The sequence below is a fragment of the Peromyscus leucopus genome, chromosome 1, assembly GCF_004664715.2.
Source record: "Peromyscus leucopus breed LL Stock chromosome 1, UCI_PerLeu_2.1, whole genome shotgun sequence".
Taxonomy (NCBI): Eukaryota; Metazoa; Chordata; class Mammalia; order Rodentia; family Cricetidae; genus Peromyscus; species Peromyscus leucopus.
The window spans coordinates 24,853,893-24,876,679 of NC_051063.1; the positions used below are offsets into that span (position 1 = coordinate 24,853,893).

Consider the following 22,787-nt stretch of genomic DNA (forward strand, 5'->3'; position numbering starts at 1 on the left):
TGAGTTCTGCAGGGTGGAACACACACCGGTTCCTTGTTTTTTTTGATGAATTCAATTTCAACTTCTGAGATGTTAGATTAATTAGTGTTTCTACCACATTGAGTATTTCTGGAAAATACACACTACAACTGAGTTTTATGATCAGATGCTGTCTTAAAAACTCCTGTTACTTCTATATGACAACTTCTATTTAGATATATGCTCTATGTAAAGCATGCTACATTTTCATGAGAGCTATTATCCATGAGAAAAAATAGTATTCCTTTAACTGTGCAGAACATTAAATGAAATAAAAAAAGTTTGGGGTTAGGAGGGCATTTTTAATTTATTATGTTTTATAATTTTATGTTTCAAAACATTGGGCTGGGGCTGTAGGCTTAGCTCAGTGGTAAAGCACTTATCTAACCAGCGCAAGGCCCTGGTTCTATTCCCAGCACAAAACAACTGTGCAGCATTTATTAATACAAATGAAGAATCCTTTATAAGACGAAACATTAAGAAATGAATAACAGTGGGAGTAGACAGACAGTTCGGCAGGTATAAACACCTGCTGTGTATGCCTGAGGTCCAGAGCTCAGATCCCAGTACCTACAAATGTACCCCAGCACTCACATCTGTACCCCAGCACCTACATCTGTATCCCAGCATCTACATCTGTACCCCAGCACCACATCTGTACCCCAGCACCTACATCTGTACCCCAGCACCTATACCTGTACCCCAGCATCCACACCTGTATCCTAGCATCTACATCTGTATCCCAGCACCTACAATGTACCCCAGCACCCACATCTGTATCCTAGCACCCACATCTGTACCCCAGCACCCACATCTGTACCCCAGTACCTACATCTGTACCCCAGTACCTACATCTGTACCCAGCACCCACACCTGTATTCCAGCACCTACATCTGTACCCCAGCACCTATACCTGTACCCCAGCACCCACATCTGTATCCTAGCACCCACATCTGTATCCCAGCACCTACATCTGTACCCCAGTAACACATCTGTATCCCAACAACCCCATCTGTATCCCAGCACCTACCTCTGTACCCATGCACCTACATCTGTACCCCAGAACCTCTGCAGGGGTAAGAGAAAGAATAACTGCTGTGCCTTGCTGGTTGACAGTTAGGCTAGGCATGAGTTCCAGGTTCAGTTAGAAACCCTGCCTCAAAGGGATGAGGTGGAGAGTGATAGAAAAGGATGCCTGAAGCCTCTTTCTACCCTTCAAGAGCAGATACACACACACACACACACACACACACACACACACACACACACACACACATACACACACACACCATACTCAAGCACGAAAAATGTAAGAAATGGCCAGTAACATCTGATTCAGTTCTGGACTTAAAATGAAAAAAGTCATTTAACAGAAAAAAAAATAAGTGATTTCCTGCTCATTAGTTAGTCTGAAAGCACTCTGTTCTTTAAAATTCAAAGATCTATTGTTCCTTAAACACCACATAAGTTCTATCATGTAACTAATCTGCTTTCTAAGAATTATCTGTCTGCCAGCAGCGTGACCTCCAAAAACAAAACAACTGAGGATAGTCAGTTTAAAATTCTACCCAGAAAATAGATAGTTGCATTTTCTCAAATGCATTAAAAGACATCAACTGAGATTCCAATAATTTTGGAAAATGGTAATTCAAGACAGGGCTTTCTGGTTTGAAACACTGACGGCAAACCATTATTAGAACAAACTTCCAGACAGAATGCTAACCACTAGAGAAGAATATTTTATGGTTAAAATAATGTATTATAACAATTTGCATGTTAATTGCAAGTAATTCTTACAGATGTGTTCCAATGGTTCCTAAGGACTTGCACTAGGCTTGGAGTAAGAGACCGCATTTCAATGCAATGTAATAGAGGTGATTGAGTGTGGCGCTTTTCTATTTGTTTTTCTTATTGAATGAAGCGGAGGCTTGGAATCTGTAATGACAGATGATAGAAGATGAGATTTGAATGCTTTTTATTTGCCAAGCACTAGGGTAAGGGTTTTATAGATAACATAAATTTCATTTTTACAACAGCCTTATCATTGGCTCATTATAGTCTTCTATTCTCCAGATAACTGTGACCAACCTTGAGAGGTTGTCTAAGGTCACATCATGCAACATCAGGAGAAATAAAAACATAAAAGTACCCATTTAGATGAATGTGAAGCTCATCTACAGCTCATTGAAATATGTCATCTACAGGGAGGGTACCAGAAAATGCTTTTCAGAATAATTCTTTGCCAGCTTATTCTGGGTGTGGTGACACACAGTCACCTAACAACCAGAGGCTAAGGCAAGAGGATCACCATAATTGAACTAGCCTGTTCTAAAATGTAAGTGCCAGGCCATCCAGACCTCCAGTGAGACCCTGTCTCCAAAAACCAAAAAATAACAAAGCATCCTAGCTCACTATTCCTTTAGGTAATGATTTAGAAACATTACTCATTTTAATACCATTTGATTGACTTCAATTATCTTCCAACTTTTTATTATGGAAAATATCAAGCTAATTGTAAAAAAGGAAGAATAGTTTAGGAACTGCTGATGTTATCAATACTAGAATCATTTGTTAACATATACCATTCTTATACTATTACTTTTTATTTCTCTACATATATGCATAGTAAGCTACAGATAAATATAGCTGTATAAATACTTAAGGTTGTGTTTTATCTTTCAAAAGTCTCTTCACTAATGCTTCAGCAGATATCTCATAAAATGAAGGCAGGCGGATCCTGAGTTTGAAGCCAGCCTGGGCTACATAGAAAATTTCAGCCTAAGTTTTAAAGCAAGACACTGTCTCAAATAAATCGAAAGACAATAAACAGGGGTGGGAGGCTTCCTAAACAACCTTAATATCATTACTATACAGAATAAAATTAACTCAATAATATCACAAATATTATATATTGTCTAAGAATATCTTTTTAATTTGGATTTTAAGATTTATTTTTATCTTCTGTATATGGGCATTTTGCCTGGATGCATGCTGTGCACCAAGCACATGCAGTACCTTTGAAGGCTAGAAGCCGGCATCAGATCCCCTGGAACTGGAATTACAAGTGGTTGTGAGCTGCCACGTGGGTGTTGGGAATTGAACTTGGATCCTCTGGAAGAACAGCCAGTGATCTTAACCACTGAGCCATCTCTCCAGACTCTATTAATTAGTTAATTAGGTTTTTTTTTTTTTTTTTTTTTTTTTTTTTTTTTTTTTTTTTTTTTTTCAGGAGCAGGAGAGATGGCTCAGAGGTTAAGAACACATCGTTCTTGTAGAGGACCAGAATTTGGTTCCCAGCACCCACATCAGGCGGTTCACACCCACCTATAACTCCAGCTCCAGGGGAGCCAATGCCCCCTTCTGGCCTCTGTGGGCACTGCACTCATTCTTACACAGACCCTCACAGAGACGCATGTATATACACATAATTAAAATAAAATAAATCTTAAAATGATTTTTTAATGTTCTTTTCAGAGAAGAGGTGGTTAATGTCAGGACACTGCTTTTGGCTACTCTATCTCTTTAGTCTCCTATTGTATGCCACTCTACTGTTTACTTTATGACACTGGATTTCTGAAGAGTCTGGAAAAGCTGTAATAATAGACATCCAATAAACCTAATTAGTCTTTAGGATTTTATTTGTGACAATCAACTGTATATAAGTTAATAATGAAGAGGCTAAGTACAAATAATTACATTACAGCCATAAAGGAACAGATATAGAATACTAATTACACAATATTGAACAACAATTATATATAGAGAAGTAGTTCCTAAGGCATGGCCCAAGCATTCCTTCCAACTTTTTCATGGTGGTCTTCAAAGCTAAAACTATTTTCTTTTTCTTTTCTTTTTTTTTTTTTTGGAGGTGAGGATCGAACCCAGGGCCTTGTGCTTGCTAGGCAAGTGCTCTAACACTGAGCTAAATCCCCAACCCTAAAACTATTTTCATAATGAGTTTAAGTTGTTATTTGCCTTCTTGACTCTTATTCCCTTTCATTTCAAACAATAAAAACTATCTGCCATAGGATGTTATCATCATTTTAATGGCTAGTAGTATGCATCCTTGCATATTCCTGTGTCTGTGTGTGCATTTGCATGCATGTGTGTGTGTGTGTGCATGTGCGTGTGCATGTGTGTGTATGTGTGTGTGTGTTTATAAGAGCCTGGTAGACTCCAACAAAGAGGTCAGAGTGCCTGAATTTCACTGTGCAGGAAAGGTAGAATAGCCATAGATAAAGAAGTGTAGGTGGTAATGCCACAAAGATTCCTATGAACCACTGTAAGGATTTAACATCAGTAAAATCTGGGGTCATGGCAGCACTTTGACCCAAAGTAACATTACTTTACTTACATACTGAAGAATGCTCCAAAGAGCTCTATAGAGAATATACGCCAAAGGACTTAGGTAGAAACTGGGAGACCAAATAGCCAATTTGAGGCATGGCAGATGATGGAGGTTGGGGCAGGGTGGTTTGAGACGTCATCGGCCTCTGTGCTACATTTTGAAAGTAGAAACCACATAATTAGACTGGATGTGGGTTGTGAGACAGGAATGGAAGCAAGGGTGGCTCCTTGAGGTTGAAAGCGGGAACCATTAGGAGAAAGTTGCCGGTATAGACAAGTATTATTTATATGCCAGTATCTTCCTATAGAATTAAAGAACTGAAACAGAGACCAGGAAAGGAGTGCTGCTCACTGGCTTGCTCAGCTTGCTTTCGTAAACAATTCAGGACCACATGCCCAGGGTCCGTACTGCCCATAGGAGGCAGAGCCCTCCCACATTGATCATTAATCAAGAAAATACTTTCCAGATATACCTAGAGACAAACAGAGTGGGGGCAATCTTCAGCTGAGGGTCTGTCTTTCCAGGTGACTCTGAGTGGTGTCACACTGACAAAGACTAAACAACTTTGTTAGACCACAGATACCCTTTTTCACCTGAAGTTAGGCTTTTCAAATGGTTAAGAGGAGTCTTTTCTACCTGAAGTTTCTGGTAATAAGGAAACCTGAGACCAAGGAATGGAAAGAATCCATTAGCCTGTTTAGAAAAACAAGGAAGACTATAAGGAATTAATAATAATATATTTCAAAAGGCTGTTCTCCAGCCCCATCTCCAACACATGGCCCTCTGGCTCCCATCACAACCAACTTCGTCCCCACATGGAGCACCCTCCAAACACACTGTGGTTGTGTTTTAGCCAGTACACAGAGTAAACAAGTGATAGGCCAGAAGCTGGGGAAAAGCTCAAGCTGATCCAGAAAGAGAGCTCAGGGGTGATTCAGGAAGATTTGGGGTCCAGATTCATGGTTGAGAAAGAACTAGCTAAGGCGCATTGTATTGCTTTCTCACCGTATGGAGGAAAATACCCAGAAGAGATCATAATCATGCTATGAGAGTTCATGAAATTTTAAAGGACTAAAAAGAAATAGAAATCATATTCCCACAACACTTCCTTAAAACACCCCCTTTAGTCGGGCATCTTCCATTCTGTTACTAACAACAGGTCATATGTGTGCAATGAAGAGGCAAGTCATTCTAGCTCACCAAAATTCAGAGGTTTTAATCTCTAATGCAGAAATAAGTCTGGATCAAGCAATCTCAAAACAGCTGTTATGAAATAATCTAAAAGAATATAAATGTATTGTTTTAACATTAAAAGCACTTATGTAACTACCAACTTACTTCTATAAAAACAATGACAATCCAACAACTAATCTCATAAAACCACCTCCTAAAATTCTGATACATGTAACTAGAAGCCCTCAGACTTGATTTGAATGTAATTAAATTCTACAGCCTTCTGTGCATATGTTTATGATCCTGTGTGTGTACATGTGTGCATCTGTTTGTGTGCACATGAATGTGGAGGCCAGGGGTTAATGTTGGGTACTTTTGATCTAATTTTTTTTTCCAGAACTGAGGACCGAACCCAGGGCCTTGCACTTGCTAGGCAAGCGCTCTACCACTGAGCTAAATCCCCAACCCCTGATCTAATTTTTGAAAGCTATTTCTTTAAATATTTTGAGATTATAATTTTGCAGAGTTCCTAAATTACATTCTAAATATTTGTCCTTATACCCATGGATAAGTGCAGTCATCACCCCTCATTAAGGAAAGTTCTATTTGCAACAGACAGAGAACATTACAGAAAACCACAACCAATCAAAATGCACAGTTGTGGAACACAGTCCTAATAACAGATATATTAAAAACAAACAAACAAAAACCCTCCTATTCCGATGGCTCAGGGAACATTGCAGAAGAGAGGTAGGAAGATTGTAAGAGCCAGGGGATCAGGGAGTTTGCTGTGATATTGTCTCTGCTAGTAATGTCAGAAGCTACACCCATAAAAATCTCACCAGCATGACTGCCTAAGCATGAGCTTGAACAAGGACAACAACAACTGACATACTGAAGTAGAGAGGGGAGAGCCTACGAGGCCTCAGCCCTGCACAAAGAGCTACAGGCAACTAAGGAATACTGGGGATTGGAAGTAGGGTGGGTGTGGGTGTGTGCAAATAATCTTTCCCAGGAGAGAGCATGCCAGTTTTTTATCCATCTTATTTTTGAGACAGAGCCTCTTCCTGAACCTTGTCCTTGCAGATTAGGTTAGACAAGTTTGCCAGTGAGTCCATGAATCTATCTCTCTTCAGCTCCCCATTGCTTGGATTACAGAAGCAACAACTGGCTTGTTTACATGGGTACTGGGAAGGCAATTCAGGTCTGCATTCATGTATACCAAGAACTTTATGGCTGAGCCATCTCCCTGGTGCCCCATTCTGCAGATTTTTCTTGTGTCTTTTGCCTGTAGAGGAAAGAGGACAACCTTAGTCCTAGTGTTGACCTTCCACCTTGTTTGTGACAAGGTTTCTTTTTGTAGTTAGTCATTGCCATCACCAGGCTAGCTTCTGGGGATTCTCCTTCCTCTGACCGTCATCTCAGTGTGTGAGCTATGGGATTAAGCTACCATGCCAGCTTCATGTGGGTTCTAGGGGATGGAACTCAGGTCCTCATGCATGCATGGCATGTGCCTCAGCCATTGAGCTGTCTCCTCAGCCCTCTGCAGATTCTTATACAAGGTCCTCAGTTCATTTTTCCAAAGCTTTGCCATTAGAGGGTCTAATTCAAACACTCATGGGGTAGGTTTCAAAAAGTTAATGCATTTTTCAAAACTATGATTATATATGTATATATATATAATGAAAGCTGATTATCTTCAATATTTCCAATTATATAGTTCAGTGACAGTGGTTAAACAATAGCCCCATTCTTCCCTTCTCCCAGCCTCTAGCAACTACTATCTTGTTCTCTGTCTCTGGAATTTGATGATGTAGTTTTCTCATACAAGTAGTTACAAGCAGAATAACATACAATATTTGAGGCTTTTTTATTTTATTTGTATCTGAATTTTTCTTTGTGTAGGTGTGTAATATATGTCTGTGTGAATGTGGGAGGTTCACATAAGTGTGTGTGTGTATGTGTGTGTATACACATGTATGTGTGTGTATATGTGAGACCAGAAGTTAAAGTTGGGTATCTTTGTCCTTATTTTTTGATACAGGGTCTCTAACTGAACCTGGAGCTAACCAATTCAGCTAGACTAGATGACCTGTAATTCCTAAGGATCCTCCAGTCTCTGCCTTCCCAGCATAGAGATTATAGAAGTGGACGGCAGCATCTGGATTTTTAAGTGGGTACTGTGAGTGCCGATGCTTATATACCAATGTTCCTTCCTAACTGAGCAATATCCCCAGCCCCTGTACCTGATGTCTGGTTGCTGTTGCTGTTTATGTTTGTTGAGACAGTTTCTGTATGTAGGTGTGTTACAAGCACCTGGTCTTGAACTTAAGATCCCCCTGCCTCTGCCTACTGTGTGTTGAGGTGATAGGTGTATACCAGCACACCTGGATAAGCTTTTATATCTTAAATATTTCATTCCATATGAAATCAATTTCAGGATTTATTTATGTTGCTCAATTCAGGAGACAGGTCTCATGTAGCACAGGCTGGCCTCAAACTCAATAATTAACCAAGGATGATCTTGAACTCTTTATCCTCCTGCCTCCACATCTCAAGTGCTGGGATTATAGGCGTGTATTACCACATCTGGCTTTGAATGTCTGATTTTTAACATCTATCTGGATGACTTTAATACATAGTAAGTATGTCTAATCAGTCAATGGTCTTCATTTGATAAGTGGTAATTTGAAAGAATTGCTAAAATCACAAAGTTGTTCCTGCTTATTTTTTAAGGTGCTGCAAAGATATTTGGCCTGTGTCATGTCTCAGAATTTTTTGAATTCCCACAAGTTACGCAAACTTTTTCAAGATTCAGAAACAAAGGAGGCATCTGACTAGATAGCATACACGTGGATCAGGCCTATTAGCATATTTGTGTCCTTCCAATAATATACAAATTCATTAACAGAACTCATTACTGTCTAATGACTAATTACAGATACCTTAGGATCAGACACAAACTTATTCTGAATCCCAGAACCCCCATTTCCTACAGCTACAGGCAAGTTATTAAAGCCAAGGAGCTTTCTTAGTTGAAAAATGAAAACAGCAAAACCTGGCTTATGGAGCTTCTGTCATTATTAATAAATATAAAGCACTTAGTAAAGGGAATGCCATAGGGTAAGCACTCAATTACAGGGACATATAATTTAGCTTGTATAACACTACACTTAACATAGAGTGTGTCATATCACAGGTACTTAAAACATGCAAATTAAAGCAATGTGCAATGAAGCCGAATGTGATAACGGAATAATGGTCTGACCCAGGGTCACACAAAGGTTGCTCAGTTTACACACCGCACCAGAGCACCTACATGGGTGACTTCTCACAGGGCAATGAGATTCTGTCTCATGGGCTGTGCTTGTGACACACCTCCTTCTATCAGGGGCTGGGCCAATCAGCCTACAGGCAGAAGCATCTCTTCATTTCCAAACGCATACCTCATATTCTGTCTTTCTGTTCTATGTGATCTTGTGCCTGGTATCGATCTGGAGTCACAGGTATATTTCATTGAGGCAGTTTTAGTCAGTAAGAATTCAGAACAGAAAAGTATTGCCACTGATGAACTGAACCACAATTTATTTATTTATTTATTTACTTATTTACTTACTTACTTACTTGCTATGGGGTCTTGCTATGTAGCCATGGCAGCCTGCCACTAACTCTGTAGCCCTGCCTGATCCTGAGCTCATGGCAGGTCTTCTTCAGCCTCCTGAGTGCTAGAAATCTGTGCAACACCAAACCTGATCTGACAGAACAGTCTTATGTCAGGCTGGTATCACCACCATTTTTTTTATTATTATTTTATTTTATTTTACAATACTATTCAGTTCTACATAACAGCCACAGATTCCTTGTTCTTCCCTTCCTGTCCCCCTCCCTTCCCTCCAGCCTCCCCCCCTTCCTACCTCCTCCAGACAAGCCTCCCCAGAGACTGAATCGACCTGATAGACTCAGTCCAGCAGTCCAGTCCCCTCCTCCAATTGAGCAAGCGTCCCTGCATAGGTCCAGTTTCAAACAGCTAACTCATGCAATGAGCCCAAGACCTGGTACCACTGCCTAGATGCCTCCCAAAGAGATCAAGCCAATCAACTGCCATTTAAAAACCCTCTGGTAGTGTACTTTCCCAAGCAAAGCTCAGGATGCTCCAGTGTGGCTGTCATAGATGACAGGCTCTTAGCACACACTTTAGTAAACCAACTAAGAAGTGCTTAATAGCAGCCAATCCTGTGACTTATCCAGAAAAGTCACTCTGTCCCAGATCTTTGCTATCAAAATTACACAGTTTCCTATGCCCACATCAAGAGTAAAATAGCAGGGGCTTTTATGGCATTTAAACAAATTATATCTGATTGCTACTACAGAAAAGGAGCACATGACTTTTGAAATGCTTAACAGGTACACTGGTGGACATCAGTCTGGAAGGTTCTGTAACAGTTTTCTATCTACTCTTTGAAAACCTAAGAGGTGGCTCCTACCCACCTCCCACCCTAGCCTGAACTTTGCTCTGCCTCATGGATTGGCACTGGGTACAGTTTGCATCTTTACTGTGCAGGGCTGTATATATACTTAAGGAATTTTTTATTATTATTATTTCTCATTCTGGCCTGTGAAATGCCAGGAGAATCCTCAATTCTTATGGCAAGGAAACAGTTTCAGGGAAAGATGCTGTCTGGAGTCTACATTTCTTACGCTGTAAGTGCATCGTCTCCCCAAGCCCCAAAGCATGTTTATGCTTCCACCGATCTCTGGATGCTGAGTCTGATTTTTTACCTCCAGGAGCTGCACCCTTGTCCAGAATTTCCCGTGCTAAGGAGCACAGTTTATTGTACTTTTGGATGGAGCCACCTGTACATGGGCCCTGGATCTCCTGATTCGTAATTTATGGTGGTTTTATCAAAAAAACACACTATGCAAAGCACTATTTGTTTTTTAGTATACCAGCAGATGAGACGGAATCTATAATTAAATGAGGAATTTCTGATTTATAGAATTTGTACTTTATTATTCATTTATTCACCTAAATGCCTTCATTGGGAAGGAAATCACACTCTAAAAAGCTAACTCCTGACTGAAAAGACTATTTTTCAAATACAATGAGTTACATAACTCATTTACTAAGAAAAATTGATTAATTCATTAAGAAACTAAAATTCCAGGCTACCCGGTTAGGAAATACAGAGATTTTTTGTTTTGTTTTGTTTTGTGTTTTTCGAGACAGTGTTTCTCTGTGTAGCTTTGAGCCTTTCCTGGGACTCACTTGGTAGCCCAGGCTGGCCTCGAACTCACAGAGATCCGCCTGGCTCTGCCTCCTGAGTGCTGGGATTAAAGGCGTGCGCCACCACCGCCCGGCAAGAATTTTTTTTAAGGTAACAGACAGATAGTAGGTTTTATCCTTAAAATAGAATACATTTCTGCATGACATTTTGTGGGTTTCTCCAGACTTTTAAGATGAAGGTCAGACAAAATGCCCTCAAAGAGAACATTTAGATCCTTATATTAGTGCTCCTAATGTGCCCTGTGTGTGATTCTGCCATAACAATTACTGCATTGTGACTGGCTATAATGTATTGCTACATCCCAGAGCGGGAAACTACTGTCACTGGCCCAATGCTGATTTTTATAAGTCAGACTGTAGTGGATTACACTTATGCCCGCTGTGAATTATCTATGACCGTTTCCATGATAGCTTGGCAGAGCCGGGCAGATCAACATAGACAACCTGGCCCACACATGTGAAATATTTGGTCTTTGGTTCTTTAAGGACATACATTTGCCCCCGTCTATTATTATCTTGAAGTCAGGTAGAGAATCCAACTCCTTTAGCTTAGTGCCTAGCAGATGGCAAGTGTTCATCATTTGTTGCATGAAGAAAATGGATTTTTAATGCCGGGCGGTGGTGGCGCACGCCTTTAATCCCAGCACTCAGGAGGCAGAGCCAGGCGGATCTCTGTGAGTTCGAGGCCAGCCTGGACTACCAAGTGAGTTCCAGGAAAGGCTCAATGCTACACAGAGAAACCCTGTCTCGAAAAAAAAAACCAAAAAAAAAAAAGAAAAAAGAAAAAAGAAAATGGATTTTTAAATTCAAGTTTAAATTTACATTTTAAAATCTGCCCAAGAATATTTAAGGTAAAGGTTTTAATAAAATTATGAGGGATGAAAAGTTGAACTCAGAAAATATAGTCAAAGATTTTTACTGTTGTTACTCATTTTTGTAAGCTTATTATTAAAAAAAAACTTGCAAATAAAAACATCACACATCAAAATTAAGTAGACTCGAAGTCTATACAGCTCAGTGAACTTCTATACATTAGCCTAGGCATTCAGAGGGAAGCCAAGTGTGGCATCAAAGCCACAGTCTCCCTTCTCCAGCTTCCCTAATGCAGGGATTACAGGTACGATGCCTAAGCAATAAGATGTTCAATGATGTTAAAACTGTCTTTTGTATGCTTGCTTGGCCATGGAGATCCAGATAACTTAACAAACAACCCTTGGGCTTGTGTAGAAGTAAATAATCAAGGTATAACATATTGAACAGTCATTCTATGGGGACATTTATGCACACTAGGAAAGTACTCTAGTATTGAGCTATAGCCCCAGCTCCCCAAACTAATTTTTTAATTGTGTTTTATTTTTGCTAGTGTGTGTGTGCGCGCGGGTGTGCGTGCGCGCATCCATGTGTGTGTGCATGTGCGTGTGCGTGCGTGCGTGCGTTTGTGTGTGTGTGTGTGTGTGTGTACATGTATGTGCATGTTTGCATGTGTGTGAAAGGAATGGGTGTGGATGTATATGTGGAGGTGAGAGGACAACTTGCAGGAGTGGTTTTTCTCCTTCCAGCATGTGAGTCCCAGGGACTGAACTCAAGCGAACAGGCATTGTCTGAAAGTGCTTTTACCTATTGACCCACTGTGCTAGCCCCTATTGGTTTGTAATATGAATGTTTCTCCTCAAATATCATTTTGATTCTTGTAGCTATGAAGCTTCTCCATATATATATTTGTTATATCTCCACATAAATATATATTTTTGTTATATCTCCATATATATATATATATGGATATACATATATATAAATATATATATATATATTTGTTAACATCTTTTTATGGAATAAAGAAAATTGTGCTTTGCTTTATTTTGTCTGATTATCTCAAATGCATTCTTTATCAATGAATTTTCTTTTATGAATTTAAATTTTTCAAAGAATAAGAATGCAGGAAATAAGTATCCATACTCAAAATACTATATAGTTACTTTAAAGAACCTTTTTAAAAATTGTTTTCCTATTAATATTTAAAGGAGTCAATTAAATCTTCAAATCCCTACTTTTAAAGATGTTTGTCTAAATTAACAAGTATGTTTAGTTAATAGAAATATTGAGATTAAATGGTATTAAATGATGTAGCTATAAATCTCTTAACATAAAACCCTGCTCAGAGCACGCACACTTGACTGCTTACTATTAATAAACATTGTCATTCATGTTGTAAATGACTTTGTGTATACTGTACTTAAGCCATGCATTATCTGAAGGAGACATAATAAATGAATTTCCAATGATTATACTACTTTGTACAAAAAGAAACAAATATGTATATGCCTACTGTAGTCGATTAAAAAAATGGGAGAATCTTAACAGATCAGAATTATTTCTTTTGGCAAATTAAATTCTACCTATTGAGTACATGTATAGCACATATTTCATCATGACTTTAATAATAATAACCACCATTAACATCTGTTCAGTACTTACTATCACCTAAACATGCTGCTAACTATAGACCTTAATTCATTTAGACCATAGGACAACTGATATTCCAAATTAATTTAAGGTGTAGTGAAATAGAGCATTTGTAGGTGAATAAGCATGGTATGTCGAACTGAATATCTGGTGTTGTCTTTCTCATAGAAAGCACAGTACACTTGCCTAACTTTTGATCGAAACGACCCCCAGCTTCTGTCTATAATGACTGAATTGCTTTCACATTAGCAAGCTGACCTCAGACAAGCCACATTCCATGAAGAGGACTAGAAATTTATTAGGCTTTAATAGCATTTGACTTAATTTTTTTTTTAATTTTAAAGCATAAATTGGACCAATTTGTTTGTTTGTTTGTTTGTTTGAGACAAGGTTTCTTTGTGTAGCCCAGGCTGTCCTAGGACTCACTTTGTAGACCAGGATGACCTCGAACTCACAGAGATCCACCTGCCTCTGCCTCCTGAGTACTGAGATTAAAGATGTGTGCCACCAACACCCAGTGGACCAGTACTATTTGTTGGATTCTAAAATGGTTCAGATTAAATGCTGGGGTTGGTGTTGTGAAGACTGGAGCTTGCTATTGAGATCCCAACAGATGTACAATACATGCAAATATGGTTTTAATGAATGAATTTTTGGTCATTACTCCTGTGAATGACTTTGGTTATAAATACATACAAAGAAATCCCACTCAGACAACTTGATATACATGCAGAGGTACAGCTTTTATGATCCCATGCTGCATTTTGAGAATTGAAAACAGAAAATGATGTATTTTATTTTCTCTAGTTTGCAGATGTCATAGAAATAGATAAGTGATCAAGAATGTAAAGCATAATTGAGTCTTGAGAAAGACATAATCATGCACTTTGTGGGGAGTCTTCATGACTAGCTTCAGTTTGAGGGAGAAATAAGTGACAGAAAACATCTAAGGTAAGGAAGAGGAAAGATAACACAAAATCTGGCTTTAAATGAGACCGTGAATCCTGCAGAATGGGGAATGGAAGTGTAGGATGCATATTAAATGTGGGAACCATGAGTGATCTGATATAAATGGCTACAGAATTTTATAAGGAAAACTCAAATGAAACCCAACAAAGTGAGGAGGTATCCAATTATAAAGTTCCACCATAATATCTGGCTTGGAGTTAGAACAAGGAATAAAAAGCTGTGATTTTGCCAGGTTTGGTGGTGCACACCTCTAATTCCAGCACTCAAGAGTAAGTGGAGCTCTGTGATTTTGAGGTCAGCCTGGTGTACACAGACAGTTCCAGTCCAGCCAGATCATTACATAGTGAGACCACGTCTAACAAAACAAAAAGGAAAAGAAAACTGTATTTTATAGATTTGCATAACTTATGTGCCCAGATAATTTATTTTAAAACACATTCAGCTGGAGAGATGGCTGAGTGGGTAAAGTACTTGCCAGGCAAGTGCAGTGTCCTGACTTTGGATCTCCATCACCCACATAAAAACTAGGTGTGACTGCATGGGTCTGCAGACCCTAGCTCTTGAGGTAGCGGAGCAGATACAGGGAGGATTACTGGGTCTAGCTGGTCACCAGCCTCACTGAAAAACAAGGTGGGCTGGGGGGAAGGGGAGTGGAGCAGGAAGGGGGAGAACAAGGGAATCTGTGGCTGTTATGTAGAACTGAATAGTATTGTAAAATAAAAATACAAAAAAAAAAAAAAGAAAAGAAAAGAAAAACAAGGAACAGGGAGATCCAGGTTCAGCAAGAGATGCTGTCTCAAGGGAACAAAATGCAGAGCCACTGAGGAAGATACTGAACATTCTTCTCTAAACACTGCAAGTGATGCATAGACATGTGCACCCCCACACACAGGTGTATATGCCTACACATATCACACACATACAAAAAATGTGCTGAGTATGATAATGCATGCCTGAAAATCCAGCATTCAGAACGTAAAGTGGGAAGGTCAAGAGTTCAAAGACATTCTGGGTTACACTGCAAGACTGTGACTTAAGCAAAACAGGCAGGGAAGGAAACTGTGTCTGATTTTAGAAAAAGAATATTATAAGATAAATAAGTCTTTTATTAATAAAACATAATCTTCCATTAAGTACCTAAATGGGCACGTGGTAATTCCCTTGGTTTCACTTTTCTTAATAGTTATAAAATAACAACTAACTTGGGAGCTGGTATATGGCCACTGTTCCTTGTTCATTAACATTATTACTTCAGTCTAAGTAATTTACTATAGTAACATCAAAACTGTGACAATTAAAAGCCAACATTTCATGAAAATCAAGTACTATTTTTATTTTCAATATCTGACATATTTATTTAGAAACATATGAAACAATGGTTTTCTTTGTGGCATTTTAATACATGCATATCATTGTGCCTTGCTCCCATTGGTCATCATATCACTCACTCTCCTCCCACTTCCTCCTGCCGCTGTTCCCCATCCTCCCCTAAACAGTGCAATAGCTAAATAGTACCTGTTCTCGAGGTAGGGGTGAGTGAGTGTGTGTGTGTGTGTGTGTGTGTGTGTGTGTGTGTGTGTGTGTGTTTAAATCTAGGTTCCACATAAGAGACAGAACATAGAAGTCAACTGGCATTATTTCCTGTTCAAATGGGAAAAATAAATCATGGAAATGAAATATATGTGACTAAGACAGCAAAATTCATCAGTGACAGGGCTGAAAGAGGGGAAAGAGTTTCCTGTTTCCAGCTCTGGTGATATGGCAGGAATGTAGTAACTACATCCTGACTTAAATGAACAAGTAGATTAGTGTTTCTTTAATGAATTAGAAATGATTTCAAATGGTTTGTCATATCTCACAACAACAGGTGAGGGCTAATTCCTTTCCTCTGGAATCAGGCCTAAGCTGATGGCTTGCTTTAGCCAAAGGGAAGAGGTCAAGATGATGTGCCAGCATGGGGCTTGGCAAGGCCTTGGCTTCTAATCTTGTCTTTGAGAGCCTGCCGCAGAGCTGGAAGGAAGCTTGCTGTAGCTCACTGGTGACCAAAGGGAATTGAGAGAGACCCTACTCCTGTCTTGCTGTTGTAGAACCACTGGGTTCTGGCGATGCCATGTTTCTCTTTATGCTGTTGTATGTACTTTTGCACTGGCGTCTACCCATCTCTTCCTCCTTTGACCTGCCTCTACCAAATGGACCAGGCTCTGCTGACTCCCCATGGGAGGCCATACGTTCTTGTAGGAGGGAATAGGGGGTGAGTGAGTAGGGGAAGTCTGAAGGGGTGGGAGGAGGGAAAGGGGAAACCTGTGAATTAGTATGTAAAATGAATAAAAAATTTCTTAATTAAAAAAAAAGAGAGAGAGAGACCCTGGGGGATGTCGCATCTTGTATATTCCCAATATGCCTGACTTAGGCTACAGCATGTTGAGCAAAACACTGGCTGGTGGTTCCAGTCCACCCAGGGAATTATGAGAAACAACAAACTAAATTTCCGCACGCATTTTTGTGGAGGAGGTTAGCACCCAGAAACAATCTCTGTGATCAAATATCTACACCTCCTCTAAAACTAAACCTTTGTTGTAATTCATCTATGACTCACCCAAAGAAAGCCATCATTGCCATCAATGTTCTGTCTGTAGAACATCTTCTTCCTTATTATTTCCTTGAACAATGTTTGGGAGTAGCAAAAGCTGCTTTCTAGCTTGAGAAATAGAAGAACACTTGAGTTCCAGGAAATTTAATTTCTTGAGAAACCTCTTTCTGTTTTAAAATGACTTTTCATTTATGAACTTTCTCAATAATCAAAAAAGCATAATTCTTTACCCCTAGTATTTCCTGTGGTTGGCCCACAGCATTCTATCACCTGGAAGGTCAAATCAGCTAATAGTAGGGAGTTGGATTCAGTCATAATCATACATAAAATCTTACATGAACACACTAGGTTCTTTTCAAACTACATTTATTTTCTCATTGGGTTCCATTTTGACACATTTTCCCTGTGACTGTGAGAATATCTCACAATATTCTTCCAAAAAAATCTGCATATCATATATTTTACTTTTAAAGCTACATTTGTAAAATTTTGTGTGTATATGTGTGTGTTCATGGGTTCATGCATGTGCAAGTACACACATGTGAAGGTGAAAGGACCTCCACACAGGAATTCTCAGGATAGAACTCACATTCATCAGGCTTGGCGGGAAGTGCCATTATCCACTAAGCCATCTTGTCAGATTCAATGTCTATAGATCTTTTAAAACTCTGAAACATCTTCAATGTACAAAAATGTTAATTTACCAGGTGGTTGCTCAACTAACACAGCTTGATAGCACAGATAATCCTGGCCATTTCTTTCTGTAATATTGTCTTTCTTGATCCATGGGAAATCATGATTATCACAATATTGTGATAAAATCCATGAGATTGGAATATAAAAACTGTTTGATTTCCACAGAAAATATTATTTATATTAATTTGCTAAAGTGTGAATCAATAATAAGATTCACAAACACGCAAAGTTATGCCTTAAACTTATGCAAAATGGCTTGAACTATTGCAATGCTAACATTTTCTGTCTATTCTCACAGGCATCACCATTGAAAAGATGAAGAAATGATGAGTGACAGTCAGTAAAACAGACTTCAGCTGTTGCCTCACCTTAACAGCTCTAAGACACCCAACTTAACAAGAACATGGCAATGATATTGTTAAACTTACCATGTTGTAGAGAGGATTATAGTAAATGGCATTTTAAGTATATTATTATAAAAGTCCCAAGTCCAAAAATACTTAAAGTCATCTCTATGGACACTCTGTCCATGGGTATGATACAATGGTTGCAGAAGATATGGATTCTATTTCATCATCAACCAGAGCTGCCCCCCTGACTCAGCTCTACTCCCAAATTGTAGGTCTTGGAACTAGTCTGGTACCATGGCTTTATACCTGGTGGGATCAACCCTATCTGTAAGAAGTTCATGATGGACTGCTGACTTGAGAGAGTGTGTAGAAAGAGTCATACAGACCATGTGGGAACAATCAGGTCCCAGCTAGTTCACTCACCCAGATGAGATTACAGACCCTACCTAAGTCCAGAGGTGAATGAAGCCAAATGGTGCAGCAGACACATGGAACCCAAGAAGCATCCAGCTGAGCCCCACCAACACACATAGTCATGAGAAAAACAGCTCCTGTCAGCCCATTGCTGTGGGATGTTTTTCTGTATGCTGTGAATATATGCTGTTCCCATTGCCTAGTAAATAAAGCTGATTTGGCCTATGGCGAGAAAGCTTACAGCTAGGTGGGAAATCCACATAAAGATATAGAAAGAAGAAGGGCAGAGTGAGAGATATGCGAGCTGCTGCCAAAGGAGCAGCAAGATGCCAGCAGACTGGGAATGCCATGGCCATGTGGCAACTTATAAATAAATAGAAATGGGTTAAGTTATAAGAGCTAGCTAGCCAGAAGCTTGAGCCATAGGCCATCCAGTTCATAATTAATATAAGCATCTGGATGATTATTTTTATAAGCAGCTGTGGGACCACAGGGCCAAGTGGGACTGGGGAAACTTCTGGCTACAGCCCAGAAGGCTTCAGATGACTTCTTCTGCCTCAGTACATAAACAAAACAACTAAAAGGCCATGTGTGGTGTGCCGCTACCCTCCTTCACACTAATCTTTTCTTCTGAGTTCTCAAATATACCATGGGGCACAGGAGCTTCAAAATACGCTGTCCCTTTGCATAGTATACGTTACCAGAAGCCCAGGACCATATATATTCGCCTTTTTTTTTCTGAATAACTCCTATTTATCTTGGTGCTTTCTGATCATGCCAGTCCCTATGTTAAACTTGTTGCTTGATAATTACTTCTGAAGAACCTTTAATTTCTCATTATGCCTATAATTACATGTTATAATTTATAATACGTATATCCTTCTAATCTAGAAGTTCACTAAAAGCATCCAGTACAGTTTCTGATATCTGTTTAATACCTTTTGCATGAATTATAAACCAATAGTTAGACCACAGTAGAACCACCAAAGGAAACTGTATCAGGCCTCAGAGGTTAGTTCTCTTTACTTAACAGTCTTTTCTTCTTCTATAGGAAATTATTGTGAAATTTTATTCAAAATGTGTTTTACTCGTGTGTGTGTGTGTGTGTGTGTGTGTGTGTGTGTGTGTGTGTGTGGTATGTGTGTGCCACTTAATTTTGTCAAGTTGATGTAGGAATAACAGAATCACCATTGGAACAAACATTTCTCTGGGTATGTCTGTGAAGGATTGTAGGAAGGGCCATTCTAAATGTGAGCAATGCCATTCTGTGGGCTGCAGGCACAGACCATATGAAAAGGAGAGAGTGAGCTTAACAGAACCAATCATCGCTTAGCTTTCTGACTATGGACATAATGATCAGTTGCTTTGTGTTCCTGCCTGCCATAGTGTCATTGCCATGATGGACTGTTCCCCTGGCAACCATAAGCCAACAGAAGCCTTTCTTCATTACGTTGCTTTTGTATTTTTTCATAACAGTAAGACAAGTAAATAATACACTATTGTTGGTTTTAAATTTAATTCCTAATTTATTTATTTAATTACTTGTATGTGCATCTGCCTGTATGAGTTTTTGTACAGTCTGTGTGTGCATGCAGGAGCTCATGGAGGCCAGAAGAGGGCATCAAGCTCCCCAAAATTGGAGTTACAGGTGGTTATGAGCTGTCATGTGGGTACTAGGAATTGAACCTGAGTCCACTACAAGAGCAGTGACCGTGCTTAACCACTAAGCTTTTCTCCAGCTTCCAGTAATACAGTGCTCATGCGGGTTATATACATGCATATATCCATGTGCCTGTGCACGTGTGTATGCATAAGTGTGCAGGTGCAATATGGAGGCCAGGGGTCAATACTGGGTGTATTCTTTGATCACCCTCTGCCTTATTTCTTTGAGAGAGGGTATCTCGCTGGGTCTGAAGCTCACTGACTAGCTAGACCTGCTGGCCACTGAGGTACAGGAAGCCTCTTGTTTCAGTATCACCCAGTATGGGGTTACAGCCACGCACTGCCATGACCAGCTTTTCATGTGAGTGCTGGAGACCTAAGTTCGGATCCTCATGCTCTTGTACGAGGCACTCTCCAGCTTGTACCATCTTCCCAGTTCTGTCATTCATGGTTTTAAACTCAGGTTATGGATGACATTGTTTTCAGAGGAAGATACTTTGAGAAGATTAACACATGTCAGAGCAATAAAACACCTGGGCAAGGTGGTTCAAGTCCATGATCCCAGCATTTAGGAGACTGAGGCAGGAGGACTGCTGTGAGAGGGCATGAGACTGACAACAGCCTGAGCTACCTTGTGAGTTCAAGGTCAGCCTCGACTACAGAGAGAGGCTCTGACTGAACAAAAATTATGGAGGAGTTTAATACTGGCTGCTAGCACCTCCTCCTCTATTATTCCATAATTCCTGCTTTAGATGTTTTATTCTCTACTAGAAACCAGAAATGGAGCCATGGAGTATAAAATACAGTCCAGGCAATTTCAATGTAGCAGACAGTTATTCAAAGGAGGGTTCTCAGAAGGGAAAAATCAAGCAATTCTAGTAGCCCTGGTGCCAGCCACAAGGGTTTATCACCTCCCCACAGGCCTTGTTGGCAAAACGCCAACAAGTTTGGTGAGAACTGAGCTCTAGCTTAATTATTCAATATAAAGTCACTAAGCCATATTACTTAATCTTCCTGCAGCTCAGTTCACATGCAGACAGCAGCTTAATAAATTTCTATACCATAAGGAGAATTAGAAGGGCCAAAGTGTTTTGTAAAATATAATTACAATTTAAATGCATAACAGCACATAAAATATGCTTTAAAAATTCAAATATAATAAATATTTTTGTGGTTGTTGTATAAAAAGAGCTATTCCCTTATGGTGGAAAAGATGAAAGCTGGGAGAATTCTTACAGAAGGAAAAATCCCTAAGTGTCCTATTGCAAGAATGTCAGTTACTATCTGTCTCATGGAAAGGATGCTCACGGATATAGGAGAGGTCATAACCTGAAGTTCCTGATGCAGTGGCTATAATTCCTTTGCTTGCCATGGTGCCTCAGTGTGGAGTTTAAGCAGCATATACTTGAAATGCCTCTCACTAAGTGATCTAAATTAAATTTCTGAAGCCAGAGGCCTGCATGTAGGAATCAATCAATCCCACTGATATCCAGGAGGGAATCACAGTTGCTCTCTGAGACTTGCTATCAAGCCAGCATGAGGAGATATAGGCTCTATGGCCACTGCTGAAGACCAGTGCTCTGATTCTACACACAGAAATTCTGTTTCCTGCTTGGGGTAGGGGTATATCCATGGACATAACTCCAACAGCTCAGTTGGGTTGCTCACAATGAGAAAGTTGTGAAGTCTAAAAACTTGTATAAAGTCAGAGAGAGTGACTCATAACAGTTTTCTTCTCTGTAGACAATTCTTTCCTTGGCCTCAGGCTCTTACAGCACTTGATGCTTCTGCTTAATACTTTTCACATTTAGACATGAATCACAGCTGGGTGTTTTTATTTTCCTTGAGATAATAAGATACTCGAGGCTAGCAACTTTTCTCACTCATCCTAGGGTGACTCAGATAGAACTCGTTTGAGTCAGCCCCCAACTCACCCCTTCCCGTCTTCAATTACCTAGCCAATACAAACAACACAAAACTAGTCACATAAAAGATTAATATATGTGAGCATTCCAGTTTCTGTTGTTTTTAAAAGATCCCATGCAAAGATGCCCAAGTCAATTTTATATTTGAAGTGAAACCTACTGGTGTTTTTATTCTATACTTACCTTCTGTGTAGATGTCAACTGAGGTAATTAGATGGTGTCTTAGACACCTTCAGCTGTCAACTTGACACAGCCTACACTCATATGAGAGAGGAAGCTTAACTGAGGTATTGCCTAGATCATATTTTCTTGATTCATGATTGATGTGAGAGTGCCCAGCCAACTGTGGGTGGTACAATACCCAGGCAAGTCGTCCTAGGCTATATAGGGAAGCTAGTTGAGTGAGCCAAGAAATAACATTTCTCCATCTCTTATGGTATAGGTTCTGTTTGCATTCCTGCTGATTTTCCCTCAGTGATGGGCTATAACCCAACAATGTAAGATGATGTCTTCGTTAGGATTACTATTGTTATGATGAAACCCCATGACCAAAAGCAAGATTGGGAGGAAAGGGTTTATTTGACCTATACTTCCATATCACTGGTCACCACTGAAGGAAATCATGGTAGAAGCCTGGAGGCAGAAGCTGATGCAGAGACCATGGAGGGATGCTGCTTACTGGCTTGCTCCTCATGGCTTGCTCAGCCTGCTTTCTTATAGAACCCAGAACCACCAGTCCAGGAGTGGCCCCATAGCACTCACTAATTAAGAACCTGCATCCCAGACTTGCCTGCAGCCCAATCTTATGGAAGCATTCTCTCAGTTGAGGCTTCTCCTCTCTGAGGACTGTAGCTTGTGTCATGATAACATAAAATGAGCAAGGACAAATGAAAGG

At 39.7% G+C, this 22,787-nt stretch overlaps 1 protein-coding gene across 1 annotated transcript in view; it reads right to left on the minus strand.

Moving 5' to 3' along the window:
- Nucleotides 1-22,787, minus strand: part of Prkg1 (protein kinase cGMP-dependent 1) — a 1,109,494-nt gene that overhangs the window by 324,807 nt on the left and 761,900 nt on the right.